The following is a 13,809-nucleotide window of genomic DNA, read 5'->3' as shown; positions in this document are numbered from 1 at the left end:
GGGTGCCAATTGAAGAAGCAGTAGGAAGTTTATCATGTCAGAGATGTCATCCAAATAGACTTGGAGATGCATTTACTTTACACATGCCCCATTGGGTTCTCAGTTCCATCAAACAAGGTGCTGCTGAGCATTCCTCATGTGCCCAGGCTTGTGCTTAGCCTAAGATAAATGAAGGGGCAGGGGTGAAGAAATGAGAATTGGAGGACAAATTTCCCACTCTGGGGTCACAGGTGGCCCTGTGGTGGAAAGAGGGGGATTGGAGAGGTAGTCGCCCTGTTTTGGATGTTATCCATGCAACTGGTCCGTGAAGGGCTTTAGTCTAGGCAGTGACAAAGAGATTCCTGTTTTAGACCTTTAGCTTCTTAAACTTTAATGTGCATACCAATTGCCTGAGCACTGGCTAAAACACAGATTTTGATTCAGTAGAACTGGGATGGGGCCTGCAATTCTGCATTTTTAATAATCTTCTAGGTCATACCAATGTGGCTGGTCCAAAGACCATACTTGGAGGGGCGCCTGGGTGGCTCAGTTGGTTAAGCATCTGCTTTCAGCTCAAGGTCATGATCTCAGGGTCCTGGTATCAAGCCCCACATTGGTCTCCCTGCCCAGCAGGGAGTCTGCTTCTCCCTTTCCCTCTGCAGCTCCCCCTGCTTGTGCACTCTCTCTCTCTCTCTCAAATAAATAATAAATAAAAATCTTTAAAAAAAAGAAAAAGAAGAAACAAAGTTTGAGAATAGAGAAACAAGGTTTGAGATAGAACCTTATTTCCTGCTCATTAGGAGGATGGATTAAAGGGGGGAAGGAGGATAAAGGCATTTGTATACACAAATTAACTGTCCTTCGTCTTTTAAGTGATCTTTGCAACTTGTGATCATTACCTACCCATTTTGATTAAACATTAAATATTGCTATCATCGAGTCCCTAAAGAAGCCATTCCTAAAGCATGATTTAGGCCCTGGCTAAGTGCTAAAGCAGAGGATTAGAAATCTGCGAACACCATGACTCTGCAAGTCTTCTGTCCTACAATCAGGTAAGAAAAAAGATGTTGGAAACTGCCAAAAAAAAAAAAAAAATTGCTGAAATCGAAGCAAGGTCAATCAGTTGTGACCTGAGAGGAGCAGAGCTTAGCACTGAAGTAGAACAGCTCCCAGGGAGTTAGGCAGAGAAACTGGCAAGGAGGTGGGTGAATAAAGGAGACGGACACGCAGAATCCAAATATATTCTGACCTAAGAATCAAACGCACTGTTATTCCGCACACTTTTCAGTCCTAAGGAACATTCCACTAATATTTAGATTTGTGTTTTTTTTTTTTTTTGTCCTTGCAAATAATAAGACTCTAAGCTAAAGATCAACTTCCTGAAATGCCCTGACTTCTGGAACTGTTCACTGACAGATATTTCAAAGTCTAATAGGTAGAACATGTTGGAGATCATCTAGGGGTATCTGTTTTATAGATGAGGGAACTGAGGCCCATTGGAGAAGCTGGGACCAATCATCTGAGCCTTCGTTCAGTGCCCAGTGCCCAACACTAACAAAAAAAATAGAGAGAAAATTCATAGCTCTTGTCTGTGAGGTCCCTGCAAGGCTTAGTTTAACTTGTCTGTAGAAGTTATAATATTTTTAAAACTACATTAAATATCACATGAGATATTTTATTTAAATGCATATTTGTCAGTGCCGAAAATGAAAAAAAGTAAGCTGTGACAAGCTGATGTGAAAGTTATCATTGTAATATATTCGGTTTGACATATTTCCATAAAAGCAAGCTGTTCATAACTGCAGATTTATTGCTTATGTCTCAATGTTGTGTGTCACTGAAAAATGCAGTTTAAAACTCAAGAATAGGAGGGAAGCTGATCATCATTAGGTAATGATAATGCAGAACAAATTCGAAATTTTCTTCAGGGACAGGAGGAGAAGGTGAAGGGGAGTGCCTGCATCAGACAAAGTCATTCTCCTTAGAACAAAATTGGAAACAATGTACATGTATTTGCAATGCTAATGTTCAGAGCTCATAACTTTTTAACTGTGTGCAAAACAAAGCCTTTAGTGAATTTCTACCCATGATGATGTGTGTATATGGATACATTTTTTCTTTCTTTGTTTCCTTAAATAGGAAGTGTGATGTATCAGGCTGGCTGTGTAATCATTACATAAGAAAAAGTACTGTTTTCTGGGCATTTATAATGATGGCTCTGATTTTAAATAATCAAATTATTGATAAAGTGAGGCCGTCACTTGAGATACTTTTCTGGTCAATTCAGATCAGGAAAAAGAGTGTTTGGAAGCAAAAATAAAAAGTAAGACTGGGAACAAAATTCCTATGATTGCTTATCTACATTGATTAAATTCATGAAAATGTTGCTTATTACATACTTGTTTTTAAGCAGGCACTGGTTTTGCAATCACGGCTGTCATTATGCTGTTTTTAAGGCAGGTCAGACCATCACAGTGCTCAACTCTGTGTATGTATCCTCTGCTGAAGTGTCAAGGACCGTTTACTGAGTTTCGGGGCACAGACCCTGCTGGGGACAGTTTAGGTCAGTGGTTCTCAGTGGAGGAAGGGTAACGTCCCATAGGGTGTACTTCAGCAAATATGACAACTTGGTTGTTTTTGTTTTTGTTGCGGGGGGGTTGGTTCCCTCACTGATGGTGGGGATGTGCTACTCGCCTTTCAGTGGACAGGAGCCACAGGAAAAGACTGACGTCAAATATCTGCACTGCACCTTTATAATCTTCTCATAATCATCAGAATCTAGAAGCTGATTCCATTTTACATATGGACTCTGAGTGCTTCTGCGTGGATATAATATATGCTGCCATTTCCAGGAATGCAACCACTGTGTAAATCAAGGGAAGCTGATACTTTGCCAAGAATGTTGTGTTCTGGTTAAGAAAATGCTGCTCCTGGTAACAGTAGCGCTCCTGGTATTGGATTCGGTGGGCGATGCAAGGGCAGGAGTCTGCGTTTTAAGGGGTCGCTTTGTTGGTGATTCCAACGGAATCAGACGGAAGAGCAAGCTCGGAACCACATTATTTCCTCTCCCGCAGAGTAGCCGCTTCCTGCCAGGCATTGTTCGGCACCCCTCGCATACACAGTTAGCAAACTGACAGAAATCCTCGCCCTCACTCTAGCGGGGAGACGCGTGTCACAGAAAGTAAACGTGAGGAATGAGGAAAACACAGCGTCTGTGAGAAAGTGATAAGTGTTGTAGAAAACAAAGAAGAGACAAGGGGGTGAGAGTGACAGGGATGCCAAGTCTGGAGAGAGTGCAGATATTGTAGTTTTCACTCACGGGGGCCTAGCAGGCTTCGATGACAAGGGGACATTCCGGCCAAGGCTTGGAGGAGGTTGACGGAGTGACTCCTGCAGATAGTTGAGAACAACGGGCCCCCAGGATGCGCCCTCCTTCTTCGAATCCGCACCTTTTCTCTCCTGTCCCTCATCTTTCCTCACCCGTCCTGGTTTCCTCTCCCGCCCTCTCTCTCTCCTTATGGTTTTCCATTGTTTCTTTTAGGCCTCACGCTGGCTACCAGGTGCCATCCTAGGCAGTGCCTATATCCCTCAGGATTGAAGAAGTTACTGGCCCGCTGCTTAAAATAGCATTAGATCAATTAAAACGGCTGATCATTTTGAAAACATAGACTTTTCTGGTGTGATCATATGAACTCTTAGGCTCTAAGTTGTCTGAGGATGAGACCAGTGTTGGGTCTGCTAGTCCTTTGTTCATAGAATGTCCTCCAGAGGCTTTCGATGAGTTACTTTTAACTTCACCATCGAGCAGAAAAACAACTCCCCTATTACAGTTAAGTGGATGATGGAATCATTTCTATAATCCCAATATTTCTTACAACCCCTCCCCCAAAGCATACCTACCTAGAAGTCAGCTGGTTACCTCTAAAGTTTATTTTGTTTTTAAATAACCTTGTTCAGAATCCTATCTCCTGGGATCCAAAGAGTGAAACAAAAGAAAAATTTTGCAGTTAAAGTCAAGAGGTTTATATTTCAGATGTATGAAAGGAGTCCCAGAGTAATCAGTGGAAACACATAACTGAGATTAGTATTTCCAATATCAGGGGAATTTTGTAGGCTGGCAGCACATAGAAAATTTAAAGAGCAATTTGGCAATAAAGATTGTATGCTACACATAAGAAACCATATTCCAAAGTGATCCTGTCATTGTCTGCCTCAACTTGGGAGCGTACAACCAAAAATGGCACCCCACATTTGTTTCCAAAAGAGATGATTTTACCAGATCAATAAAACCCCGAAGAAAAAGACTAGAATGCTGAATGGTTTATAATAAACATGAAACTTCTTGTCCCATCATCTTCCCCTGTCTGGGAGAGGTGTTGGAGTGTTGGCTTGCAACGGTACATTCTCTGCAATGAAAGGGGCTGATCGCTGGAACAACCGGTTTCAATGCCTCATTCCCTCATTAACTATCTGGATAACCTTCAGTAACATATTTAAATTCTTTGAGGCTCAGTTGCTTTATCTGTAAAATGGGAATAATGATCTCCCCGGAGCACGAATGGGGAGTTTGCAAGAGGACTGCATGAAATCATATCTGGAGGTACTTTGAAAGCTTTGAAGTTGCTACACAATTAAGAGGCATTCTTACAGGAGGTTATTAGCTCTTGAGCATAGAGCCAGTAGAACAGTGTTTGTACTGAGGACATGTATTGGCTTGGGGGTATAGCTGCCCTGACTTAGTTATGAGTTGTCAACATTTACAGACATAACACCAAGGTTATTGTACTCTTTCATCCCTCCCCCTGCAACTGGTTTTTGTGGAATACTGTCTTTTCTATCGCAGATGCCTTCCTCTGTAATCACTACTGAAATACCCCAAGTGTGGCACAGAAAGTATTGCTAGCCTTTTTGCGGACATGCTTTGCACAAGCTTATCAGAATCGATGCTTATTTGACAGGAAATTGTGTGTAAAAAACTCAATATTCCCATGAAATTTGACATACCTGCCCCAGGACCCCCAAATTCCAGTCAATGGCGGTCAATATCCAGTTAATACTGCAGCCACAAGGGTCTGTGCCCGAGGACCTCTCTCCAAGTTCCTCAGTTGCCAAATTTCCTCCTCATCCTCCAGGCTTTATGGGGAAGAATCTGTCTCTGAGGGTCTTCCCCTTCACTTTTCTCCTCTTCATTCGATGGTCTGATTGATGCTTCTGGCCTCCTTTGGGGGTGTATGTTCCCAATGAATATTCCAACCCCACATGGCCTCTGTTCCCTCACAGCCCAACATGTCTAACCGCTCACTGTGGTTTGGCTTGATTTTGACCACATGTCTTGGTGTTACACGTCAGTCTACTTGCAGTTGCATGCATATGTAAGCCGCAAGGATGGGTCCTAATCCATATAGTTTTCCATCAGTTCTTAAGGCTGTCTTTAGAACATGAAGCTATCTCAAATCCAGCAAAGAACAGATTTTTGCCTATGGGGCCTGTTAAAATTAACCTTCCTCTGCCATTCAAATGAGGGGAGACACAGCTATCCTTTAATTGCACCAGATGTTCTGAAGTAGCAATAAAGGTTCTAGCTAAACAGAGTGATTTAGATGACAAAAGAAATTTGAGTGTCTCCACTGCCAACTCAATTAAAAGATGCTGCATTTCTATTTGAGAAGAGTTTGTCAGCTGCACAAAAGAATGATTGCAATGCTATGACAAATCAAAGGATGCTTTTGGCCAGACTTATATGTGCTCCGTACCCAGACATATGCTTGTCTGTGTTTGACTGTTGAAAACCTCAAATTGTAAGTCATGAAAATGACATGGTGAGACTTAAAAGCTTTTCCTGAGCTCGTGACTGTGCTCAAAACAGAGAAAAGCTTCCCCATTCTCTGGAATGTTTTCATTACCCACCTCAGTCAACCTGTCACATGATGGATGCTGTGCATTTTGAAAAGCTTAAGTACAGCAAATAATCTTGAGGTGGAATTGAAGGCTCTTAAGCTGGGCATTTTGATCGGAGCCTCACCGAAAGAGATGGTGCTAGTTTAGGCTTGGTGAATCGTTGACAACTATTGATTGTCCATTTGAGAGGAGCGCAATTAGTGCAATTTGTCAAGCCATGTGGAATCTAAAGTGGAAATCCTAAATGTGAAATGAACCAAAACGTGGTTATTGTGAGCCTGTCTCCTAGGATTTTTTTTTTTTTAACTTTAGGTAAATCTAAAAAATATAGGCACTGGGGAGGGGAAAACATTCTGTCATCAGTTCACCTTGCCAATCACCATTATGATGAATGGTGGCTGATTTAGGCAATGTAAGATGTAGTTTATGTCTGTATTTACCTGGGTCCAGGGTCTCTGCAGCATCTATGCCCATTGTGCTTGAGTGCTGTCTTTATTTTGCTAATGCAGACAAGAAGACATTACGTTTGTTATTCGTCTTACTATTCAGATATTTTTATTTATTGTTTAAAGCAATTGTTCTATTTTATTTTTTTTTTTGAGAGAGAGAGTGGGGGGAGGGGCAGAGAGAGAGGGAGAGAGAATCTTAAGCAGGCTCCACGCCCAGCACGGAGCCCGATACGGGGCTCAATCTCACGACCCTGAGATCATGACCTGAGCCAAAATCAAGAGTCAGACACTTAACCGACCGAGCTACCCAGGCGCCCCTAGATATTTTTAAAGCGAGTTATTAACACAGTCATCAGATACGAGGATACATAACTGCCTTTTTTACATATGGATTTAGTATGAAAAAGTAATTAGCAACATGTTGCAAAGTAAAACTTTTGACTGTGCCACAATGTGTACTTCTACCAGTAACACAGACATGTACGACATTTCTTTATAGCCTCAAAAGAATTTGTGACTCGAGCGTAGACATACCAAACATCATCTCCTGGAATGCATTCATACCAGCAATTCATAAAGCAATTGACAACATACAAGTAGACTGTGGTTTGAATATTCATGTGTGGTCATTACTACCCACATTTGCGCAGCACTTTAGAAAACACATTTGCATAGCACTTTAGAAAGCAGCGGCACACATGCTGCCTATTGTACTCTCACAATCCCTCTCTGAGGGATGAACGCTGGATATTATCATACCCATTGTAAAAAGGGCACATGAAGTCCGAGTCCTGCATTATTTCCACTCTACACTACTTCTCTGAATTCAGTTACGGAAGAATCTGCATCATAAGTTGTGATTGAAAACCCAAGATTATAAATATTCAGAATCCTAAATTTTTGACCAATTATACATGTATTGACATGGAAAGCAATTGGAGTTGCCTAACATTTTAGCTACACTATTATTGACCCTTCTGTGGCATTGATTAATGAAACATGTCATCCTACCCCCAAAATAGCCATAGTGAATAGTCATGATGCTGACCATTGGCAATGTGAACAATACCCAGTGGTGAGTTATGATCTCAGCCTCCAAAAAGTCAGCTGCCATCCTGGATAATTTTGCCAGCTCTATTCAACTCATGTCTCTGGAAGTGTCTGAATTTCCCCTCCTCCACAGCCACATCCTGTCTTCCTCAGCTCCATCTCTTACCAGGCTCTGAGAAAACAGTTCTTGTCTCTTTGCCCTCAGGTCTAGAAAGGGTAATGGCTTCCCACTTTCGCTAGTCCCTGGGTACTTTGACATTCGTTGTTGCCTCCCTTAACCCTGTGCACAACTCTGACTGGTCCTTTGATTAGATTATCTTTGATTCTGCCTTGTGTTTCTTACTGGTACCCCAACTAATGGTATTCCAGTCCATTTAGTTAAGCTCCTTTTACGAACCGTGGTAAAGGTCTGTTGTTTAAATAAAAGATTGCATACTTTATCTTAGATTAAATTCTATGTTTTTTATAATTTTCTTTTAATTGATGGAATGCTTTTCTATTTTCTTCTCTTTTTTTTTTTTTTTTTAAGATTTTATCTGTCACGGGACGCCTGGGTGGCTTAGTCGGTTAAGCGGCTGCCTTCGGCCTGGGTCATGATCCCAGAGTCCTGGGATCGAGTCCCACACCGGGCTCCTTGCTCAGCAGGGAGCCTGCTTCTCCCCCTCTCTCCCTCTGCTTGTGCTCTCTCTGTCAAATAAATAAAATCTTAAAAAAAAAAGATTTTATTTGTCAGACAGAGGGAGAGAGCACAAGCAGGGGGAGCAGCAGGCAGAGCAGACAGAGGGCGAAGCAGGCTCCTTGCAGAGCAAGGAGCCCGATGCAGAATTTGATCCCAGGACCCTGGGATCATGACCCCAACCGAGGGCAGATGCTTAACCAACTGAGCCACCCAGGTGCTCTGTATTGCATTTTCTAACTGATTTTATCTGGCATATAGCCTTGAATAGATGTAATGACATTGAGAAATGTTCACAGTATAATGCAAAGCCGGAATAAAAGAGAATTACAAACTATGTAAACATATATAACATAAAACACAATCCCAAGGAAAAAAATCACCAACATTTCAAAAAATAGCTTTTAATAGTTAGATCCTGGGTGATTTTAAAATAGAAATATCCACTATTTTAAAACTGACCATTAAAGACAGGTGTAACTCAAATTGTTGGAAAATATGCAGGGCAGACAGTGATCTATATATGGAAAATGGTTAAGTTGGAACTTCTGCTTTCCTGGCCACACCCAACCACTAAAGCCTTGACATTGAATCAAGTGGAAGCTAGAAGGAAAAGTGCTTCGCTGTCTTGCATTTTTTGGTCAGTTCTTCCCCTTGGCAACCCAACCAGAAGCCAGAGGGTAAGGCTGCCTGGACCACACAGTCTTTTGGCAGACAGCGGTATAGAAATGGGTAGAGTATGGGGCAGGAGGGTAGCACCAACAAGGACTAAACAAGAGAGGTTTACAGATCAATTATTTTAAAGATATCAATTGTCGGGGCACCTGGGTGGCTCAGTCGGTTAAGCGTCTGCCTTCGGCTCAGGTCATGATCCTGGGGTCCTGGGATCCAGCCCCATATCGGGTTCCCTGCTCAACGGGGAGTCTGCTTCTCCCTCTCCCTCTGCCCCCCCATATAAATAAATAAAATCTTTAAAAATAGATGTCAATTCTCTACCAATTTAATTTAGAAATTTAATACTATCTTAAGCAAAGTACCAATGGAAATAATATTTGGTGGGGGGGGTGAAGGGAAGAACTTAACAAAAATGTTTCTAAAGTCTATTACGATGGAATGTGAACATCCAAGAAAATATTGGGAGGAACAAAAAATAAACACTAATGAGAGGGGAATTTCCCAATTAAATAATAGAATACATTATAGAGCAGACTTGTTCTAATTGACAATGGAACAGAATAGAAAATTCATATGCATTTCTTCCTTTGTTCAATTAATAATGAATGTTTATCATTTGACAGCCACAGAGACAAGTGCTGAGGATGCAGTTGGGAACAAAAAGGGCAGCGGTCCTACCCTGGTAGTGTATTCAGTTCTACAAATCAGGAAAAGATTAGCACAGGAAACGAAATGCAAATTAAAGAAATACTTTGAAACTGACAAAGATTAGAGAGAATGATAAATCCCAGGAATGGAGGGTCCAGGAAAACATGTTCTCTCATGGATTTTTACATTCCAGCTGCAAAACAATTCCTCGTTGTGTAATATAAACTTTATTTTAAAACATGCGTCTCTTTTGACCCGAAAAATACCCTTCTGGTAATGTATTTGTGCCAGTCAGGTTACATTGAAGAAAACCGAGCCAGGGGATTAGTTACAAAGGTATTGGATAGCTGGGAAAGTGAGACACGCAGGGATCTGCAACAGCACGAAGCTGCTCCCAGCCCCAGGGCTGAAGGGACACAGAGCAGAGGTGGTGTTGGTACAGTTTAGGCGGCTGGTGGGAACCCGGGTCCTAAAGGTAAGGTTGTGCCGCATACATATACACGTATAATCATCGTCACCATCCTCATCATAATAAGGAAGAGCGGAAGAAATGGGGAGATTAAGATGGGTAGTCACCAGATTAACACGCAGTCACCAGATTAACACAGGCTGTTGCTAGGTGGCATTGTGTGTGACTTTCATTTTCTTCTGTGTGCTTTTATATGTTGCCCAAATGCTTTTAGAAAGAATATGTATAAACTTTATTGTGACATAAGATAACTCTTGTTTTATCTCATAAAACACTTTATTAGTTTTCCATTATTCATTTGTATGTATATACAGTTATTTAATTGCTCACTTTTTGGGAGGCTTTTCAGCTGATTCCAACACTTTGCTCCTATAAACAATATCCTTTCACAAAGAGACGTCAAGATTACACAAAGGCTCATAGGTAAATTTCTGTCCCCCGCATCTTCCCAATTAAAGGAATCCTTGTGGAATTAATGAGCTGAGTTTTCTCCTTATATGACAACACAGTCTCAAGACAGTAATTCTCAACTGTGACCATATATGTTTTAATCACCGGAGCAACTTTTTTAAAAGTACCATTGCCTAGGACACACTGAGGACCAACTGAATCGGAATCTCTAGGGATTGAACCTGGAAATCAATATATTTCAAAAATTACCTCGACGACTCAATGTGCAGTTGGGATGAGAACCCCTGCTTCAGGTCTGCAACTGGAACAGAACTGGATGTCTTCTAAACTGCTGGGAAGTACTCATGCTGAGAGGAATTCGCTTCCCTAACAATAGATGTCACTAGCCAAATTAAATAGAAGACAACCATTGATGTGATGACAATTATCTAGTCATGAAGCAGAACAGGCATTTGAAGAAGTACCTAAATTTATCAGGGCAGGTTAAAGATAAATGCTTTAAAATCATCATGGAAGGTCCAAGATGACCCAATGTGTCAGGAAAATCTTGAATGATAAGGGTTGATTAAATACTGATTTTAATAAGATCCTCCCTCCTTTTATTAAAAAAAAAAATGGCCCATGGGTTTTGGTCCAAAGACATTATTTGAGTAAAAGTTAAGCTGTTTTTCAGGGTTCCCAGAGCTTACTTCATTAGTAATTAACTTACCTGAAGAACTGGTTGCTGGTGAGATTGCCCAGCAACCAAATAACCAATGCCTTGAATCTTTGGGAAGCAAAAAGGTCTATATTCCTTTTAGAATATAAAATGTTTAATTCCTATGAGAACCACTTACAAGCCCTAAAGTATCTTAAATTGGTCTAACCTTATACATCCTCTTTCCAGGATCTTTGGACCCTAGTGGACCATATTTAATAGTTATTTGTTTTACAGAAGGTCTGAAAGATCTCAGAGCATGAATGCTTAAGCCTGCTAATTTAACTTTTGTAAAATAGATCCTTTTTTGTGAAAACATCATAAATACAAAACGAAAGTATCTTAAACTCACATGAAAGAATTCCCATAGCTAACTGTAGCGAGCACACTCGGTTTTCATATGCAAAAAGTGTGAACAAGCTCTATTCTCAATTTGAGTTCTGTTAGAACTCAGAGGGTTTTACTGACTATTTTAATCCTATTCTATTGTTCTCACACGTATTAATAGCTTTTTTGTCTATATGAAGTATCCACTCATTTAATAACAAGCCTCACCACACTTACCTAACCCCATCTCTCTAGTGGAACACTTACATAGTAGAAAAGAAGGGACTTTGAAAGTCTGTAGACCTGGGATTAAATCCCAAATGGATCTCTGGGATGTGCACATTTAGGTAAGTTATTTAAATCCTGAAACTTGGCTTCCTCATTTGTAAAATGGGTATGATTTTAGGATCCGACTCTTGGGTTCTCATGCACCTTTAAAATAAAATTTGTAGGGATGCCTGGGTGGCTCAGTCAGTTAAGTATCTGCCTTCGGCTCAGACTGTGATCCCGGGGTCCTGGGATCGAGTCCCACATTGGGCTCTTGCTCAGCAGGGAGCCTGCTTCTCCCTCTCCCTCAGCTGCTCCCCCTGCTTGTGTGCTTGTGCTCTCTCTAACAAATAAATAAATAAAATCTTTTAAAAATAATAAAAAAATAAATAAAATAAAATGTGTATGTAAATCACATACAATACCTGGTATATAGAAAGTGCTCAAAAACTGTTAAACTTCTGCCTATTACCCAGATATGGCTGGCGAGATTTTTCTGGAGACAGTGACATAGCCTCGTGGGAAAAAGGGCTCTCCTCAGACTTATCCTCTGGATGTCCTTCAAATCAGCTCTAGAGAAAGAGCAGGCTTCCTTAATTCTGAGTTGAGCTTGCCATGATTAGGCTTATATTTTTATGTCACTCCTTACTCTTCCCTTTATGCATAAGTGACATGATTTCCTGGTTGGATTTTTAGCCTCTCGAAAGTAGGAGCTATCTTTTCTTCTTTCATATCCTCCAGATTTGCTGCAATTGTGATAGACACTCAAAAAATAAGTACGAGTACTTGCCTACAGTGAAACACACAGAATTATAGGGCTTTTAGGGAATTTTAAAATCAACTTGTACAATAACTTCATTTCACGAATGAGAAAACGGGGTCTTGGAGATGTTGCAAACATTGCCCAACGTTACACAGCTAACAAGTGGTGGAGCTTCGCATTTCGTTCCCGGTCTGGCTGCTTCCCGTGCCAGTGCCCCTTGCATTACCCAATGCTCTTTTTCTTGACATGGTGACTTCAATGGATTGGAAATTGTAGACTATCATCGTGTGTCAGTATTTCGGCAAACAAATCTCCTCTTAGTTAGGATCATTGTCTAGATTGCTAGTTTTCTCGTGTTAGCTCGACCTCAGAATCACCTGGAAGGCTTGTTAAAACACAGAATGGAGGGCTCCACCCCCAGAGTTTCTGATGTAGTAGGTCTAGGTGGGGCTCAAGAGTCTACATTTCTAACAAATTCCCAGGTATTGCTGATGCCTCTGGTCCGGGGACCATATTTTGAGAGAAACCGAGCTAGAGTTATTATGGATTCTTTTTTCTCTTCCTCTTAAAACCAAACATGATCCAAGAGGGCCCTGTGTAATCTGCACTTCTTACAATGTACAAAGAACATGACACTACATGGAACTAGACTTACCTTGAAAGCATTTTCCTTTGGTTCACAAGAGAGTTTCTGAGTACCTAAGACGCAGTACACAGTGCTACCCGTGGTCCTCAGGGGCGGAAAACCCAGTGCCTGTCCTCAAGGTGACCCTGTGACCCCGAGCAAGAGGAAAAGTCCACTTCTAGGAGAGACCAGGATGAGCTATGATTTCAGAAGTGGTGGGATTGAGGGAGAGTCAAAATAATTGTACACGTGCTCCAGAGGTAATTCTATTGACCAGCTTCTGTTAACTGTCAACACACTTCTGACAACTTCGGAACATATAAGTAACTCCTGAAATGCTAAATATTGTTTTTAATATAATCTATGCTGTAAGAGAACATCGGGATGTTTTTTCTAATTTATTTTTCATCTGAACTATTATTAATTACAATGGTGCTTGAAGCCTGAGGAAATAATTAACAATCTTTGTAAGTGGGAAAAGACACTCTATATGCTGGAATTTCTGCCAATTCATTTGGCAGAAGTGGAACTAATTCCAAACATGGGGAACCCAATGACTAATACACAAAGCAACTTCATGATTTTAGCCAGGATTCTTTTTGGCTCTTTTTAAGATATTTGTAACTAGGGTCCATGGACCCCTAGGGGCTGTGTATATGATCCTTAAGCAATCCTGATTCCCATAAAACTGGATGCGAGAATGTCTGGGCACAAGTTTGCGTTTTTTTCTAGTTTAGAGGGTCTATCGCTTTTATCCATTTTCCCACTGGGATACAGGGAGAGAAACAAAATCATTATAACCCAAGGACCCTGGCTTAACTTTTGTCCTTACATCCCACCTATCTTCACTGTATGTCATGAGGGGCCTTCTTCCT

Source organism: Zalophus californianus, chromosome X (genome assembly GCF_009762305.2).
Source record: "Zalophus californianus isolate mZalCal1 chromosome X, mZalCal1.pri.v2, whole genome shotgun sequence".
Lineage (NCBI taxonomy): Eukaryota > Metazoa > Chordata > Mammalia > Carnivora > Otariidae > Zalophus > Zalophus californianus.
This window is presented reverse-complemented; position numbering follows the sequence as displayed.